The 19,059-nt window shown below is 31.5% G+C and overlaps 1 protein-coding gene across 1 annotated transcript in view; it reads right to left on the bottom strand.

Moving 5' to 3' along the window:
• LOC128168779 (leucine-rich repeats and immunoglobulin-like domains protein 1) overlaps window positions 1–18,314 on the bottom strand; it is a 101,238-nt gene extending 82,924 nt beyond the window's left edge. The window contains exon 1 of the mRNA XM_052834939.1: window positions 18,249–18,314. The gene's annotated coding sequence lies outside the window, so the exon portion shown is untranslated. The remainder of the gene's footprint in view (window positions 1–18,248) is intronic.
• Between the last annotated feature and the right edge of the window lie 745 nt (window positions 18,315–19,059).

Genomic DNA, 19,059 nt, shown 5'->3' with positions numbered 1-19,059 from the left:
TCATTTTAAAAATTAATCTTACGTAATACAAGTAAACGGTTATGAACATATGATATTTATATGACACATAAACGTTCAGAAATGTTTTTGAAAGTTTGGAATTAATTTTTGTCGTGTTTTGGCCAATTTTAGAGATTTATTTTAGCTCTCTGCTTTTAACCACTAACTTTGTACGTTGTATTACGTATACATGTATGTATAGCCCTGACTTTTCATCTTAGAATTTAAAGGATTCATACTTCTAAGATAATTATGACTATCTATGAATGAAGTCTGCATGTATAGCATCAGACATTCGGTGATTTTTACTATTTGCGCATACATTACGATTCGCACTACTTTGTTAACTATTCAGTGACAGCTTTGTGTAAATTAAAAATTTCATATTTTGATGCATTTTTCTTCAGATTTAAACTTTTATACATTGGCATAATTATTCAATCATACTTAAATGCTTAAAAATTTAAATCGTGAAGTTCTTTAGTCTCGCCTACTATAAAAGTAAAGTTAAGTAACATGTGTATTCGGAAAACAACAAAACATTGCATATTATGCTATTTGATGCATGTTGTAGTTTCGGCAAAACATTAACTTATTTCATAAAACTGATAGTTCATATCACATGCCAATTATTTCTTTAAAAGGAATGCTTTGTTTCTGTACTGTTTACCGACAACTTTACAATTACAGCGCCTTTGAACCTATGTGTGCATATGGTACGTAATCCCGATCCCGATTCAGATAAACGTGTGCTAGCCTGGTTCCCTGAGCTACCCGTTACGCACAGGAACCAGGCTAGCTCATGCGCAGGCTGAATTTTCCCAATAGCATCCGGTTTAACATCGCTTATATGTTTTCTGCGTGGACCTCAGGGTCCACACAATAACATGTTAGCCCCTTATTCTGCTTTGAATAGGTGCTGACCTGAAGATATGTTTGCTGAAAAAATCCAATTGTTATCGTGTCACAATCTGCTTTATTCTTACATATTTGTATGAGTTTAAGTTTAACATAGTATTAAATGTTTTTTGTCAACATTTTTTTGTCGAATCATATTTTCCCGGTACATGAAATTTAAACTTTAGTTTTTTTAACGCAACTGTAGTATGAATGTTTAAATAAAAAAATTAATTGTAAAATACATATTCTTTCATACACATTTGTCTTACAAAAAATAGAAAAAAAGATAAAATTCCGATGATATTGATTTAGAAGGTATATATTATACACCTACGTACTGGCCATTTGGACAATAGCAAGTAAACTGTCCACCTTGATATGTCCGAAAAGTGAACAAAATAGGTATTTCATTATACTAAGTAATCCGTTATTTGTCAACGCCGCAGAGTTTGCTGATGGTGAAAAAATTTGAGTTAACTGACCGGATAAAACCAGGAGTGTAACGGAGAAAATCTAATGCTGCTGGTAAATAGTTTTTATAGCTATTAACCATTTGCAAAAAAATGGGAACTATTTCACAATTAGATAACAATGATTGTTCATTTCTCGCCATTGTGCACAGAAAAAAGACAGAATGATATATTAATCCTCAATGTATGTTTTCAGTGCTACGACTTGCTGTCGTTGCATTACGTTGTACCAGTCAACAAAACGACAATAAATACTAGTCAACAAAATAGTGATTGTTTCTTAGTTCATTAGCACAATATTTTAAAATAAATGTAAATCATTTTTTTAATTACACATATTTTATCTGTAATTTTTTGTGTAACATCATCATTACTTGCTTTTCACAATGATACATTTTAATTTAGATAAAGCGTTACTGCACCAAAGAAATAAACCACATTTAGACATATATTTTGCTGGTTAGGCCTGAATCTACCAAATCTGAAACTAACCCTAACCGTTACCTAAACCCTGACCACCTCAAAAGCTAATAGAGGTAGACGAAAACTGTTCAAAAACTTGCTGCGGTTTTCTTATTTATGTAAAAACTGGTGAAATGAAAAGTATTTCTAAAAAATGATAAAACATTATTTTCTATGGGAAATTTATGTCCTAGTAACCCTTTGCAATTATGTTCTGCATATGTTACGTCGTTTCTTTGAAGAATAATTCATTAATACCACCTTATAGTAAAAATAAAACTGATTGATTATCATAACTTATTATGTGTTTTATTTTCCCGAGGACTATCAAGAGATAAATTTATTTCACCGGAAGCAACGATCTTTAAAAATCTTGTAAAAATGGCGTTTCATCTCGTCCAACTTAACATAGTCAAAGCCAAAAAAAAATCATTTTCACCTTTCAAATTGTCTTTGAAAACTTTTGCTGCACGCTTGTTTACTTATAATGTTTTTTTTCTGCTATTTAATTTTAAATGTGTTCTCTTTTTTCCCCGCAGATATCTCAGCTATTTTAGACGCTGCCGTATTATTCCGCTCCAGACATAACAATAGGACGTCTTATCAAAGGACACTTACTCTAACTTGAAGTAGTTTTGAAGAGCAACTACGCCAACTGTTCTCAGAAATTACGGAATGCGGTTTCTGCAGTGAATAGTATGAAATGTGTTAATAAGTAGGCGAAACGTCGGCCGAAGATGGTAAAATTCGTTTAGTGCGAATACGGATATAAGTTTTTTATAAGTCCCCGCTCAAATACTTAACATATCTTTGCAAAAATTTTCGCTTCCAGTAAAACTCGTTTGGTACGAACATGGATTAAGCAAAATCTCAGATATAGCGATTTTTTTTTTAAAGTCCCCGGTAAAACATTTAACAAATCTTTGCAAAATTTTACGGTTATGACGAATTCGGATATAACGAACTTATGAATATAGCGAACTGATTTTTAGTCCTGTAGAGGCGAATGATAACGGAATTGAACAATTTTATAACGAATGTCTTTACAGTTTAAAAAGTTTGCACTACCATGTAGCATAATAGTTTAATTTTTTTCACATTGATTCTTAAATTCACAATCTGATTATAAGTGTGTCAAAAGAATTTATTTTCAAAGACTCGCTTAACAAAAAATGTAGTTTGGTGATAGAAAACATGTATTTTGTGAATTCGCTATAGTTATTATTACGAAACCGTTATACGGATAAAACAAATTAGGGATATAACGAAGTAAACCCATTGGTACCTAGGATTTTCTTATAAACGAGTTTTACTGTATTAATTCTCGCCATACGGATATAGAGATATATCTGGCAGTCATGTGCCATGTTTTAACCAATGAAAGTGTGACATTTCAGCCGGAGGGAAAGCAAAAGATGATATGACTCTGGCAAAAACATGGCATCTACATTTCTGCCATCGAAAGAAGAATGTAAACTTTGTAATTAAATATACTGACAGATTGACAGCTCTTGTTCTATAAAAAAAAGTTGCTTCGTTAAAAACATAATCACGTATTAGTTAATAAATAAACAACAATGTACACCTATAATAAAAGCAATGCATTTAATATAAATGCATTCATTTGGTGTAGTGAAGTTTTTGTTCAAGGACTACTGAGTTAATAAACTTTGCTGTATTTTTCTTATAAACTTTTTCGATTGAAATGTGTGCAATTTAAACTGATAATAGATCTAAGAACTTAAAAGAAACAATCAAATAAAGTCCCCCCCCCCCCCCCCCCCGAGCGGAAGACGTACTATATTGTGGTGAAGATAAATGTCAAAAGCTTCAAGAGTTTCCAACTGTGTTCAGTGACGAAAAACCGGAACGCGGGAGCCGATTTATGGCCAGCGGCGCTGCAGTTCAAACATATGGCGAGGTCCGTAACCTCTACAAAAAATATGTTTTTAACCTAAACATGCACAAGCGAATCATCGCATCCTTGTACATCGCTTCCGGGATAAGGACGGAAAGTTGATCAAAGGCTCAATAGATGATGGGGAATTCGGCGCGAGGAGGAACTTATTAAATTTTATGGAAGAACGGGGATATAAAAACATCGCATGCGTAGTTACAAGGTGGTACGGTGGTAAGAATCTCGGAATGGCATGCTTCGGCCAGATGAGGGAGGTGGTAGACCAAGTCTCACAGAAACTCGAGAAATAAACGGTAACCATTTCGGAACTATAACTTCCGTCCATGATGCGTGTACCGACTTTAATGTTAGTGTTTTTAAAAAATTCCGGTACGTGGTACCATAACGTTGTAAGTTGTCTTATATACATAGGGTTGGGGAAATTCTTTCAAAGCCTTTGTCTATCGATAAGGCTTTGATATTAAAACATGTTCAGTGTCATTTTTTGTGTTATCCTGTCTTAGCATGAATGTGACAGTGAGTGATAACAAATGTACAGAGATGAACTTAAGCAATTTTTGTCAGTATGCATTGTTTGCCCTTCTCCGTCTAATATGCCTTTCTACTATTTACTTTCTCGTATAGTACTATAATTAACCAATTACCATTTTTTTATTCTTGTAACATTAATGGTAAATGAAAATGGGCGATGAGTACCGAGAAACACTCTGAAAGCGCAAACTCCCTACTCTTTGATTGTTCCGAGTATCTCATATAACCTGATCAAAGGGTATAAATACGAGATGCCGTGAGTCTGCATAGTCACAGTGTAGACACTGAAGTGAATACTTCTAGGTAAGCTTACTGTTCGTTTGTTAATATTGCTCAGCGATTTGCAGAACAATAAATAAATACTAGCGTATAGAAGCAACTTGTTTTCGTGAGCGTTGCTTGTTAGATTCAGCAGGTAGACATTTGTTATCAGTTACAAAGGTGCTTCGTGGGTTCGCTTTAAAGTGACCGATAGAAGTGACGGATTGTTTGAAGCGACCGATAAAAGCGACGGATTGCTTGAAGTGACCGCTAGAGGCGACAGGGTGCGTCGGAGCGACGCATAGAGTTCGGCTAGGGCCTATACATTCACATATTTATATTAAATTGAGCTTTGAAGCAATAAACGCTAGGGAAGCGACAAGGAAACTTATTGTATATCTTAAACAATTATCATAAAAATCAAACACCTCAGCAAGGTATTTACGGGAACCCGTAATAAATATTAGCGTGTTTAGGCAGACACGTTACATTCTTATGAGTGTGTCTTTGCTTTCAACTATAGAGGTCTTCATGGTTGAGAAAAGAGAAGGTATATATGTTTAAATTTTTAAAACAGAAAGAAAAAAAAATTAAAATGATTAATTCTGATTGTAACGCGGCATTCGATTGGATAGAAACATTTAGTTAAATGTGTATAACATGGTTTGCACGTCACAAGACACGTCACAATGCACCAACGTCAAAAACGTACTTATCCGCTTGACATTACGTTTGAATTTTGAACAGATTAATATTATTTTTAAAGGTAAAACGGTCTCAATTTGTACAGCAAAATACAGAAAATTAAATTATAAGGAATGAACTCAATATCTACCCAAGTTGTACTCGTATAACCTCGGTTGGAGCAATTTACGCTTTTTTATAATCCGCTTCGCGGATTATAAAGCGTAAATTGCCCTTACCCAGGTTATACTCGTAGAGCTAGGGTAGAAATTGAGTTCATTTCTTAAGGATTAATTTTTTACAAGATATTCATTTCACTGAGGATGATGTAAATATAGTTAGATCAATGTGGGAATTCGGAATTGTTATAAGCCCAGGCAGAACTGACTCCAGAGGGGTAGCTCTTATTTTCAATAATAATTTTGATTATGAAATTTTACAGACAACATCTGATGAAATGGGAAATCACTTAGCACTTGAATTAATAACAGAAAAATGAATTAGAATCTATTAGAAAAGAACATATGAAGGACTTACTAGTAAGATTATATGCTCAACGGATTGAGGAAGGTGAGAAACCAACAAAATATTTCCTTGCACTCGAAAAAAGAAATTACATAAATAAAACAGTATCCAACCTCATCGAAAATAATGGGATTACAGTTAAAACTCCACAAGAAATACTTCAAGAAATTGAAACCTTTTCTCATACATTATACAGCAATAAGGATAATGAATTATGCTCTGTTTATCTAGAAAACATCGTTGATAAGCACTTAGTTAATAAATTAAACATTACCATGGTTGAAAAACTAGAAGGAAAAATTACTTATATAGAAACACTAAGCGCTATCAAAAATATGAAAATGATAAATCACCAGGCCCAGGTGGCTTTACCGCAGAATTCTATAATTTTTTCTGGAAAGATATTTCTAATTTTTGCCTAATGTCAGCCAATGAAGGTTTTGAAAAGTTGTCTACTACCCAAAAACTAGGAATTATACCAAAGAAAGACCAATGTAGGGAATACTTTTTTTTTTAAACTTTATTTATTTTACAACGATTGATAAACAAGTTCTACAACTTATATTAACATCTCTTGTTGGCACGGATGTTAGCGCGAGGGGGTCATAGGAGTGGGAAGAAGCCGGAGTACCCGGAGAGAACCCACGTGTCCATGCGGGCGACCGCCATACCCTATCACATACAACCACTGTCGATTACGGGGATCGAACTCGGGTCGCAGCGGTGAAAAGCGAGTGCATTAACCACAACGCTACTTGGACACCAATTTTTATTATACAATCATGTTTTAGATAAAACAGAGAAAAGTTTAAAAGTAATTAGATTTGCTCTTCCAATTTTCAAAGTATTCAGGATTAAAACCTAACTTTGGAAAAACAAAGGTAATTTGAATAGGATCAAAATCTGGAAGCAGTGAAATTTTATATCCAAATGTTAAAACTTTAAAATTCAATAGACAAACAAAGACTTCAATGTTTTAGGAATTAAATTTAACTCAAGTCTTACTAATAATACAGAAATAAACTTTAAACCAAAACTTCATCAATTATCAATAAATAAATAACTGGAATAAAAGACAGTTGTCTCGTTTAGGAAAAATAACTGTCATTAAATCACTTTTATTACCCATATTGCCTCATCTGTTTATAACTTTGCCTTCACCCTCTAAACAGTAGATAAAAAAACTTGAAAAACTATTCCTTCAATTTATTTGGAATAAAAACAAGTTGCTGTTCTTTAAAAATGACTACAATACGTGGACCATTTGCATGTGTTTCCAACGAAAACGTTAAAGCCTTAAGATTATCAGAGATTCCACCGACTCTAGCTCTCTGCTTTTAACCACTACATTTGTACGTTGTATTACGTATACATGTATGTATAGCCCTGACTTTTTATCTCAGAAATTTAAAGGATTCATACATCTAAAATAATTATGATCTATCTATGAATGAAGTTGGCATGTATAGCATCAGGCATTCGGTGAATTCTACTATTTGCGCACACATTACAATTCGCACTACTTTGTTTACTTTGCTTATTCAATCATACTTAAATGCTTAAAAAATTATTCGGGAAGTACTCTAGCATCACCTACTGTAAAAGTAAAGTTAAGCTACAAGTACATGTGTATTCGGAAAACAACAAAACATTGCAAATTATGCTATTTTATGCATGTTGTATTTCGGCATAACATTAACTTATTTCACAATACTGATAGTTCATATCACAATGAAATGCCAATCATTTCTTTAAAAGGAATACGTTGTTTCTGTACTGTTTACCGACAACTTAATAATTACAACGCCTTTGAACTTTGAAAAATGATAAGTTATCAAGAACATTATTAGATCAGAACTATACTGTTGGGGGACTCAAAATGGTACACTCAAAATCATATCTCAAATCACTCAAATTACCATGGTTCAGAAGAATTTCACAATCTACAGATGGCCTACTGAATACTCTTTTAAGCTTAATTACAAAAATCAATTTTTTTGCAGATGGGATCTGATTACTCAAGAAATATTTCAAAAAATATTCTTAATTTTTTTTTGGAAAGAATCGTTACCGGCATTTAGTGAATACATTGACATAGAACAACAGTCAACAAACCCCAGTGTGGTTCAAACCTCAGATAGAAATGAAGTCTGAGTCAATTGAACCCCTTTTTTTACTGTAATAAGAGTAAACAACTGTGGAAGCAGTTGGAATACTTAATATCAGTCTATTGTCACTTCAATGTCAATTTTTCATTGTGTGAAATCATGTTTGTTTATACAAGAGAAAAAGAAATGATATTCTTAATTTGTCGATTTTGTTATCAAAGACATACATATTTTAGAAATCAAGGAAAGGCTCAAGCCTTTTTATCAGTGAACTCAAAAATACAATAAATTTATTTTATTTGATAGAGAAAAAAGTATATGCTACTCAAATGATGTTAGACAAATTCACTATAAGATTGAGTATGCTTGATAACTTTATTACATCACTTGAATAATGTATTTGTCTTTACTTAGTTACTTTATTTTTGTTCAATTTTATTCCTTAATTTATCATACAAACACAATGAAAATATTTTTTAAAATGATAACTACTAGTCTTTGCTTTTCTAGACTTTGTGCATTTTGAATGTGTGTGTGAGTGAATGAGTGTATATATGTCTGTCTATGCCTCTTCATGTTTTGTTCACTGATTAATAAAATGTGAAAAATAATAATGATAAAAAAAGTGAACGAAGATATAGAACGTCTTTCATTATTTACATACAGATAATGAATCTCTTACTTCAATCGTACGCTAACAAAGTAGAACCATTTTTTGTCTATAAACCTGATGTGAATAAATGCGTAAGGGTTTTTTTTCAAATGCAAAAGAAGTTAACATCAATCACAGCGTTAATATTTAACCTAATACGTTTTTGACCATTGATGGAGTACACAGACTTTACAAACTATTCTCCGATATATGTGTAATAGCGAGAACACTGTTGGGAAGTGTAGATGGCATATGCTTCAGTATTTTTATTTTCATATACAAATTGATGATTGATATATAAATATATATATATAAAATATTTTAAGTAATATCAATACTACCAGCACATTTATTCCAAAACGTTTACGATCGATCAACCTAAACAATTTTAACTTCCCCATTTTATGAACTTTTTTTTTTTTACAGAATCATTTCTATTATAGAAGGACATGATACCTGTTACTCGACAACACCAATCCAACAACTAAAACATAATTCACAAAATAGTGAACATTCCTATTGAAGCGGGGGCTAAAGAGGCTTTCAATATTGGACAAAATTAGTCTGCCCCTATTTGCAACTGTCTATTCTGCTATATAGCTATTATAACCAGATACTTGACTGATACTATACTCAATCAAAAATTTTGTAATTCAGCCCTTTGAAATTTTAAGAATAAATATGTATTTTGGTTTTGCCTGTTACAAATCCATAAGAGTATCAATAAAATGTGTTTAAACTAAATTAGATTGTCACTGCCTTCTTAAGCTAACTACATCATAATATCTACCCAGTGTTACGCATGATGTCAAAGGTACACCTGTACTCCCAGCGACCACCTCAGTCAATGATGAATTATATTAGATACACTGCTAAATTGTCTTATTAGCTATGTTATGAAATATTGTCTTATTTTTCTAAATACAACATATCTTCTTTGAAGGTTTTGTTGGAGGTTTGAAAAATGTGAACAAAATGATGTTTTGCTATTTCCTTTTATAATTTTTAGCATAAAAAATTCGACATCTTATCGATATTAATGGTTTGATAGATATAGATAGTGTGTAATTATTTTAAATAAGGAGAAATAATGAAAATTCATGGAAACATCTTACATTTTTTCTGTAAATTCTTTATTAGATCCAGATCACTCAGAGTTAGTATATCTGTATACTTTCTATCAGAGGTCACTGGACATTCCTCACTCTTTTTTGTAGAGCTTTAAGAAGTTGAACTTTGTTTATATACATTGCTTCTTTCCTGACTGCCGTGAGGAGCACATAAGAATCACTCCGTGGCACCGACAAACCAAAGAAACACCATCAAAATATCACCTGTCTTAACATAATAGCTACGATATATTATGTTCAGAGCATACAAAGTAGCTCTTTTATTTTATTTAATATGCGGGATTCCCATGTCAGTCAGGAATATTCTGTTTGGTTCCTATATATAATAATGTGATTTCCCCAGCGTCTGACTTAATGACACGTATAATGTGCGGCGGAACCCGCACTGACTGCATGAAGTACTGACAGGTCAGTATTTATCTGAAATTGGGTAACATTGTTTGTTGTCATTGTTTGATCCAACCTCGTTAAAGACTTTTGCACCTGGCGCTCTGTGTGTCGGCATAGATTGGTTGAATAACATAATATATTTTAACATCAATTCTCTGTAAATATCACAAATAAGTGGACACGCACTATCATGGAATTGGATTTTATCTCTCTGACTTGAAAGAGTGTTCCATATAAAGAATCTATGTGGGTACATTTTTGACAATATATACTCAGTTTCAAAAACAACGATCTGAAACATTTTGCTTATGGCCAACATGAAATAAAGAGTTCCATCATGTAAACAACTGGTATTCTCCCTAAATTGAAGGTTTGATCATGACGTTGGTTTGATTCTATAAGCAGGTTATCAATGTACATGTACACATAAATTGATTTAAGTGAAATGTACAGATAACAATACCATCGGTTTGTGTTTCATAGATTTAGCTTATGAAAAAGTAAAAAAGGCACACTAAATAGTATCAATTTAATTTGAAGAAGGTAATTGTAAGCTTGAATAAACATTTTTTTTAACAAAATGAGACTTTGGTTTAAAAAAATAAATCAAAATTGGATTTGATATAATCACCGCCTTTCATTTACAATAAATTGAAGTTATCGCTTTTCCACAAAAAACAATTGAAAGATACTTTTCTTTGTTGACTGTATTGAAGTACAAAAAGACGTCACAACAACACGGCCAAAGCAGATGTTCATTATGTTGGAAAAACATTGATCACATGGGGTGAAGAAAGCATGTGATTTAAGTTTTAGTGTATTAAGAGTAAGTATCTAATGAATTGGTGAATATGATATAAACAATGCATCGCGTCGGTTAACAATGGTTTTCTCGGGGTGTCAATTTCAACTCTTACCCTCCGAAACAGGCACTATTTATTTAATAGCATATACACAAGTAAGCAACTTGCCCGAAGTACAGGATAATATTCTTAATTAATATTGAACCCTGTTATGCCATATCTTATTCAGTTGCAGCTGAAGTGCACACAACTATAGACTAAGATTCCAACTGAAAATAGCATTAAATCAATATCACTGGAGATTTGAATTCGAACAAAATATTCAATCCTATTCAAACATGCTTGTTTTGGTATTCTATGCCAAAACATACATGTATATGATTTTATTTAATGATCAATAATGTAATAGTTTGCTTTTTCAACATCGCAGAGGTCCAGTGAATATCCAGACCAGCGAGACAGTCAGTTATAAAATTAAAATCATACATGTTGTTATCTTTTGAAGCGTTCAACCTATTTCATTGATGGAAAATATCTAAAACAGAATTCCATGGTATCAGTATTTGTTAAGACTTATTTGATAGGGTTTTCTTACTTGGAGTTATCTGCCCTTTGCAAAAAATATAGAGAAACAATTCTTAAAGCCAAGAGACTTTTAAAAATACAGGGTAAAAATTGAAATATCAAAATTTAGAAATGTTGGCCATCGTTAAGCCACCAGCTTTAAAATAAACAAGGGCACTGAGATTTTTTTTCTTGCATCATGAACATTTATATTTGTACTACATGTATGTATATTATGTGTGAAATATTTTGAAAACTTAAACGTGTGCTGTGACTTTTTGTTTAGCTTTTTTTTCCACTTTAAAAACTGTATTTGTGCCCTAAATGAATGAAATTGGTTACCATGACAACCAAGGTAATATACATTATTTTGATGGTGGATAATATCATACATTATGAGTATCAATCACCTGAGCAAGTTTCATGAAAATCTGAGATTGTGTGCATCATGACTCTACAGTGATATGTTGGTCTTTACAGAGAATTGATGTTAAGTCCTATTTATACTTTAAAAAGTTCAGGGTTATTCAAATGATAACTTGTTTCCTTTTGGATTCTAGTTTCCTGCAGTCAAAATATTACCATAACCGACTCTACCAAAGATCAACGAGACTCAATGCAAATTCACTCCATCACAAGGCTGAATGCATTACCCCTCACACTTCTGGAGCATTACTCTGGAGAGTTTCCAGAAGTTAGGCTATGTCCATATGATTTACATCCACTGCTAAATTTAACATCTACTGATATTCCCGAAAACTGACTGACATCGTCTGATATCTACTGTACAATCACTCTACACTTCTGTAAACCTATTGTACATCTACTGTACAGAGTTATTGTTTTCCACTATTTCAAACTGGGCAGAACCACTCTACTTAAATGTGCCCCACTGGACAGCATTGTACATACGGGGTACTGGCCAGCACTGTTTCCCACTGTATCTATCTTTTGTTCAGTTATTATGTTAAAGAAAAGAATCAAAATATTACTTTTTTATATTTAAGATAAAAGAACTGCGAACGCTAACGCCCGTTTCCCGCCTACATTTTACATCCAAAAATTTTGGAATTTCTTTCAGATATTCAAAAATTATGTTTTCTACTAAAAAGTATAATCAAATCCTACACAATTTATATCAAAATAAAATTTGTAATCAAATTAATTATCTTTAAACAAAAGTTTTGCTAAAGATGGGTCTTAAAATTATTCAATGAAATCGGTCTCTATGAGTGAGGAAAATATTTTTTAGCGGCCAATATGTGCATAAAACCTTAATAATAACATATTTACGATATCTTTTAAATTAACATTTCGTTTTAATTCATATCTGTTAATTTTTCAAAAGTTACATAGCAAAATTTTCTTTTTGGAATGTATTTCGGTCTGTAGACATATGCCCCCCCCCCCTCGTGAAACAACAAACCCTTTGGTAGAAATATGCTAAATAACAATAATAAAATCCCCTTAAAAGGGTTTTTCTTTCACCGGGGGGGGGGATGTTTTAAAAAACCATTTATATTTAATGAAAATATATATAAATGTTTACATTATAATAAAAAAATTAACTTTGATTAGACATCTTTCAAAAAATGACTTTTAGTTAGGCGGCTAGACAATGCTATCGTTCGCAGTCCTTTGAAAACTTGTATTAATAGAAAAAACTCCACCAGCTTTCTATTTGGAATTCTTTTTCTGTTTTCCCTTATTAAGCTACGGTATATAATTATGTTATTTATACAATCATTTTTGAATGATCAGATTGTAATTTGAAATTTGCAAATGTCTTTACCCCGGAAGTAGGCACGTTTACATTCACACATAAAGGTTCTGCAACCTGTGGGGCAGTTGCAAGCTATCTTATCTGGGAAAGCTTTAGGTATAAAATCTTAAGGGCAATAGTTCCAGCAACAAATAACCATTCATTTTAAAAACATGATAATTGTGAACAAGGGGGGCATAAGGTAGTAAGAAACACCTCTTAAATTATACAATTAAAATATTTTCTCAAATACAAAAGCATTGACTTAATATTAAGTAAAAATTAATTTTAATCCATTATTTTGAGAACAAAATATAATTCATACCCATCAATTACTCAAGGCTGAAACATTTGAGACACAACATATTTTGATAACTTTGAAACATACATCTGGATGGTGTTTTTATGACTTCGGTGTAATTTAGCCTTATATCATTTAAAATTGCATAACTTGTGTTCCTTTCAAAGTATTGAAGTGAAATTTAGACACAACTCCAACAGTGTTAAGGATGTTTGTCCAACTAATTTCAAGGTCATGTCATCACGTCAAAGTTCAATATGATGACGTCATCTAGGATTTTTATCAAGTTTTCACTTCCGTCAAAAATACTTAAATTTAATTAATCTAGAACCAATGATGAAATTTTCTTCTTTTTTTTGTTATACTTTTATTAGTCATCACAATCATACTGTTAAATTTTGTTTAAATTTGAATGAAAAATTTTCTTTTTTAGAGACCGTTTAGTGGTGCAAATCATTGTCTTAATGGAGAATAAGGGTATCAGAGAACCCCCTTCCCCATCCCCGTTTTAGTTTGCATCAAACATTTTTTCTTCCAAAATTTACCTAATTTCATAAATACCCCCCCCCCCACCTTTTTCATTTTTGTGGAAATAAAAGAAAACTATGAAATTAACAGTAAAATTTAAGCTTTTGTTGTAATAGGCGCAACCCCCCCCCACACCCACATACATTTGGATATTTTTTTACTGGCGGGCGGTTGGCAGATTTCTTTTTTGTAAGATTTTTTTTAAGAGGATTCTGCTCTACCCTTCCGTATTAAAAACGACTCTTCATGCCTGTCAATAAGGAAAAAAGGCTAATTACAACCTTACTTGATATTCGAATTCTTTTTATTTTTTGCTCCAAATATTTATACTGTTTAATATGTTGCTGATAAATTTTCATGTATAATTTCATTATACATATAGTAAATGCAGTAGGTGTAATTACCGGTATGTAAAATTTGAACCCGACACTAAATATATTATCAAAAGAAATTAATCCGTGATCAAGGCATTTGCATGTTATCTACAAAATGTATCCTTTTATCAAACGCAAAATAATCCCTGCATATGTATACACAAAGAAAAAGCATAGGTATATTTTGTTGAATTAGTGTTAGTTGGCTGCTTTTTAAGTGGCTGTAGCACAGTTAACGAGAAAAGGGAAATTAACAGCCCGGTCGTAGAAATCGAGGGCTTGCCATAATCTTAAAGAAAAAAACTCTGTAACCTGGTAAGTTAGAGAGAGGTGTTTTCTTATGCTTAAGGATGGTGTTTACTCAGAATGGAAAAAAAAATCTACTGATGACAATGAAAAGCCATCTATTGTAACTTATAGTCCTTTGATTGTAGAGTTATTTTTCACTTTCAAAAAAGAAGGTCAATGACCGACTTTTTGAGTCAATAGGCATTGAATTTGTTTTTTGAAAAATCAAGAAAAATTCCATTAAATTTTACACTACGATTGAAATTTTCTTAATTGTAAAACTATTACAAATAATAAAACACTTCAGAAAAATGAATTACAGTTTATAAATGTGAGTGGCACTAAAAAGGTACAAAGCATAAGTTTTTAAGCAACAATTTAAACAAATATTCCAGTCCGAATTTCCTCTATCAGTTTTCAAATTCTTACCCAAATTGATCCAATTTTATAAAAAAAAATTGAATGATGATAATACAAAAACATTAAGAGTATTGAACTGCTTATATTAACCTTATTCTGTTGGCATAAAACTTATATGAGGTCAATGATCAAAATTTTGAAATATGGTATCTTTTATCGTTTTTGAGCATTTTCAATATTTTTGAAATTTGTGCAATACAATTATTTTAATAAATAAGTAATGTTAAACTAACAAAAATATGCATATTTCTATAGACTAAACAGTAAAATCTTAACTTTTAATATTAGAGTACTGCCAAAAGTGTTTTAGCAGAGAACAAAATCTGCAAAATTTATAAAATCAGATTCAAAATATAAAATTCAGGATTTAACCTTTTCAGGAAATTATCTAAATAAAAAAACCTTATTTTTTGTGATTGTAAGATTCAAAATAAGATTAAAGAATAAAACATACATTAATTCTAATGACAAGTTGAATTCTTTTCTTTGCAATTGCTGCATACAACTGAATATGGAGGAAAATATCACACTGAAAATATTTAAAAAGATTTAATATTTCACATTCATGGTACAGTGGGTTACAGTTGTTTTCAATGCCAGCTACAGTGGCTTAAAGTGGGGTACAGTTAGTTACAGTGCTGTTTATTAGAAATGTACAGTAGGGTGCAGTTGGGTACAGTGTGAGCCAGTTAAAGGTACAGTGAGGTACAATCAAAGTACAATAATAAATAAGTACAATAAAAATGATAAAGTATTTGGTTTGATCGTATCAAATAAAGTGTACTGAAGTAAATACACTAAATATTCTCCATATCTCACGAACTTATCGAATGTATAAGTCATCAAATGACGTCGATGTTGACTACATCATATCAATGCTTGCAGCTGTGTTCAGAATAAACATGTAGACTTCAGTGATGTATCGGCAAATTTAACTGATTTACAACCAGCATGGACGGGAATCGGTAGAGGAAAAAAAATGAACAACGGAGGATTTGTCTGTACTTTCCCTAGATATTGTTTTATATTATTCAATATTGTTGAATACAACGGAAACGAAGCGAACTCCCCCAGCTTTGATTGTTTTTATTGTTATCAATTTGGTGACTCAAGTCAGGCAAAGTAAATGTTCTGTGTTTCGTTAATTTTGATCATAGAAAGTATTGAGACCTATTTTTCATTTCTACTAGCCTCTAATACATAAATAATATTACCTTGCATGTCATTCATGTTCAATGAAAATGTAAACAATTGAAATTCAAAACATAGTGCTAGCCCTAACTAGCCCTACCTAGCTTACTTTGAGGATCTGGATTAAATTTAGAAAAAATTGTATCGTTTATTATGTAAATCGAAGCCTGGTTTTAGCCTTCTTATATGACGATCAAATGTATCAGCAGTAAATGGCTTATTGGAGACTCTACATCGAGTTTTTTATTTTAATAAAAAGTACCCTATAGGTATTTCTTTCACAAACTATATCTGGCTTAGTTTTTAATTATATTAACTATGTACCCTCTCATAATATTTTTCATTAAAATCTATTGAAATTCAATTTGAAGCTGTAGTTATCATTCCAGGTATTGGTTTTCTTTATTCATTGTACTGCCTTTTAGTACAACAGAGAGACAGGAGCAGTTGTGGGCAAGAAAACTGATTGATTTCAATAAATTCCTGATCATGATTGAAAATATTGAAGATCAGAAAACTCTAGTCTTGTTCAACAATTTTTTACAAGTTGGTCACAGAAATATTATCTCTTTGAATTCTCAATTGATAATGTTATATAAGTATTGATAAAGACGCTGAATCCGGAAAGGATCCGATAAAATGAAGTAGTGCAAGGGCATACACTTAATTAAATATACTGAAATTGTACATGTTACAACATTACATCCCCGCTATATCAGAAATGTTGTGAACTGTATAAAATCGCTCATCATTTGATATCAATTAGCGTTAAATATTGAAACACCATGCACATTTCGTTTCATACACTGTTGACGTTGAATTTAATAATTCTTCTTTCATGAATATTTGAGGTTCCAAACATTTTTTGAAATTTTAAATGTTCATTTACAAGATGAAAACAAAAACAAATATGTTTGTTTATGTTAAGTCATAGCACTGTGTATTTTTTTTCAGTATTAAGCCTCGTTCATCTACATGTATGTTTGGCGGAATCACATCACAAGGTATTCCAATGAGACTTTAAAAATGTATCATCGAATATCGATGTATCCAATTTGTATTTTGATATGTGATCACTTTGCGTAACAAATAATTTGATTAGAATGTCAAGATTATTCAACGGATACCATTTTATGTGAAAAATATGGATTTCTTCTTATGGGCGTCCTTAACATAGATGAGCTTGTAGTTCTACATATTCTATTTCTTTTTAAATTATTCTTATATAATAAAGTGTGCTTTTTATCAAACATAATTTCGTATGGTTTAAAAATGCATAATGGCAAAATTTATATTTCACAAAACATTGTACTAGTCCGCAGTGCAATACTTGTATTATACTTGTATGACCAAAGATCAATAAGATCTATAACACTTGCTATCTACGTCCAAAATTTGAAGTTTAGTTTCTGTCGCCTTGTCATTTCTTAAACGTAGTCGATGTTTTAGTTCGGATGGACAAAGACGACATTCCGTTTACGGTTCACAGATTGATACATAAAGTTTAAATGTATATTCATTTTTATCAAAACTAAAAGTGTGTAAAAAAGGAGCAAATATAAGGCTAATTATTTATTACGCTTTTGTTAAATCTTAATTCCTATGTATACTTTAAATAAAGTTTTGCTAAATATATTTATTCTTTAGATAGTTATTCTTTAGTAAAACACTGTAAGAGTATATTTTGGTATAACTCCAACTTACGTAGATCTGCAAAAGCGTGTCTACCACCTTACCCTCATTATTGTTATTTTAGGGCAGCTGATCGAATAGCTTTTTAAAATTTATTTTAAAATAATTATTGATCAGATTATATTCAAAGATAGTTTACTGTTATCATCTCACACGTGTTACATCAATATCAAATATTAAAATCTGTAACTCTTGTGCAGGTATTTCGAAGTTTATTTGAAAATGTCTGCATTTATAGGTGTCGATGTTTCGTCATGATGTGAATAGCACGGTAACAGTAGTAACAGTACTTACAGAGTCTCCAACTGTGGTAGCCCTTTAAAGGTGTTGTTGTCGATCCTTGATATCTGATTTCTCTGTAAGTCCCTGAATGAAAGCAAAACGTTTATATCAATGATATTATAAATATTTGAAATTGAAAATAGAATAGATATATTAAAACTAAGTTCTTTAATTCAAAAAACTATTAAGAAATTAAGTTGAATTAATCATTGATAATATAAATATGATTCTAAGTAAAAACGGAATCAATTTTGATGTTTAATGGTTGATGCTATTATGCAATGACTTTTTATTATACTTTAACGAGGTATGTAATCGTCACGTGGTATAAACATAATAGAAATTAAATCGCTGCCTTTTATTTTTTCGCATTCAAGTACACTACATTCTCTTTTTAGGGATCTGTTTGTTTTCTTTTTTCAATTGTATAGCCGATCATGATTTTTTAAGCATTATCCGACAGTTCCTAGCTATTACCTAAATGACAAGTGATTTATATTAATATTTAAAAAACACTGGTGCACTTTAGTATTGTTGATAAATGATATTTAACAATGCTCATTATTTTGAATTTGACCGTTTTTAAAAATTATGACCATGTGAAGTTTAAGTTTTTTTAATTTATTTTAGTATAGAAGTATTAGCACTAATCTATTTTTTTTCAAAAACCTTGAACACAGACAGGGACATTTTTTTTCTACTGTCGCTGATGTATTTTTCAAGGACAGTAACATTATTATTCTTTAAAGTTGCGCTCTGCATTTTCGAAGAGGCGATAAAGAACTTTTTAAGCACATTAAATGAATATACGTAAATTTGATTT

The sequence above is a fragment of the Crassostrea angulata genome, unplaced genomic scaffold (genome assembly GCF_025612915.1).
Source record: "Crassostrea angulata isolate pt1a10 unplaced genomic scaffold, ASM2561291v2 HiC_scaffold_47, whole genome shotgun sequence".
In the NCBI taxonomy this organism is placed as follows: domain Eukaryota; kingdom Metazoa; phylum Mollusca; class Bivalvia; order Ostreida; family Ostreidae; genus Magallana; species Magallana angulata.
This window is presented reverse-complemented; position numbering and strand designations above follow the sequence as displayed.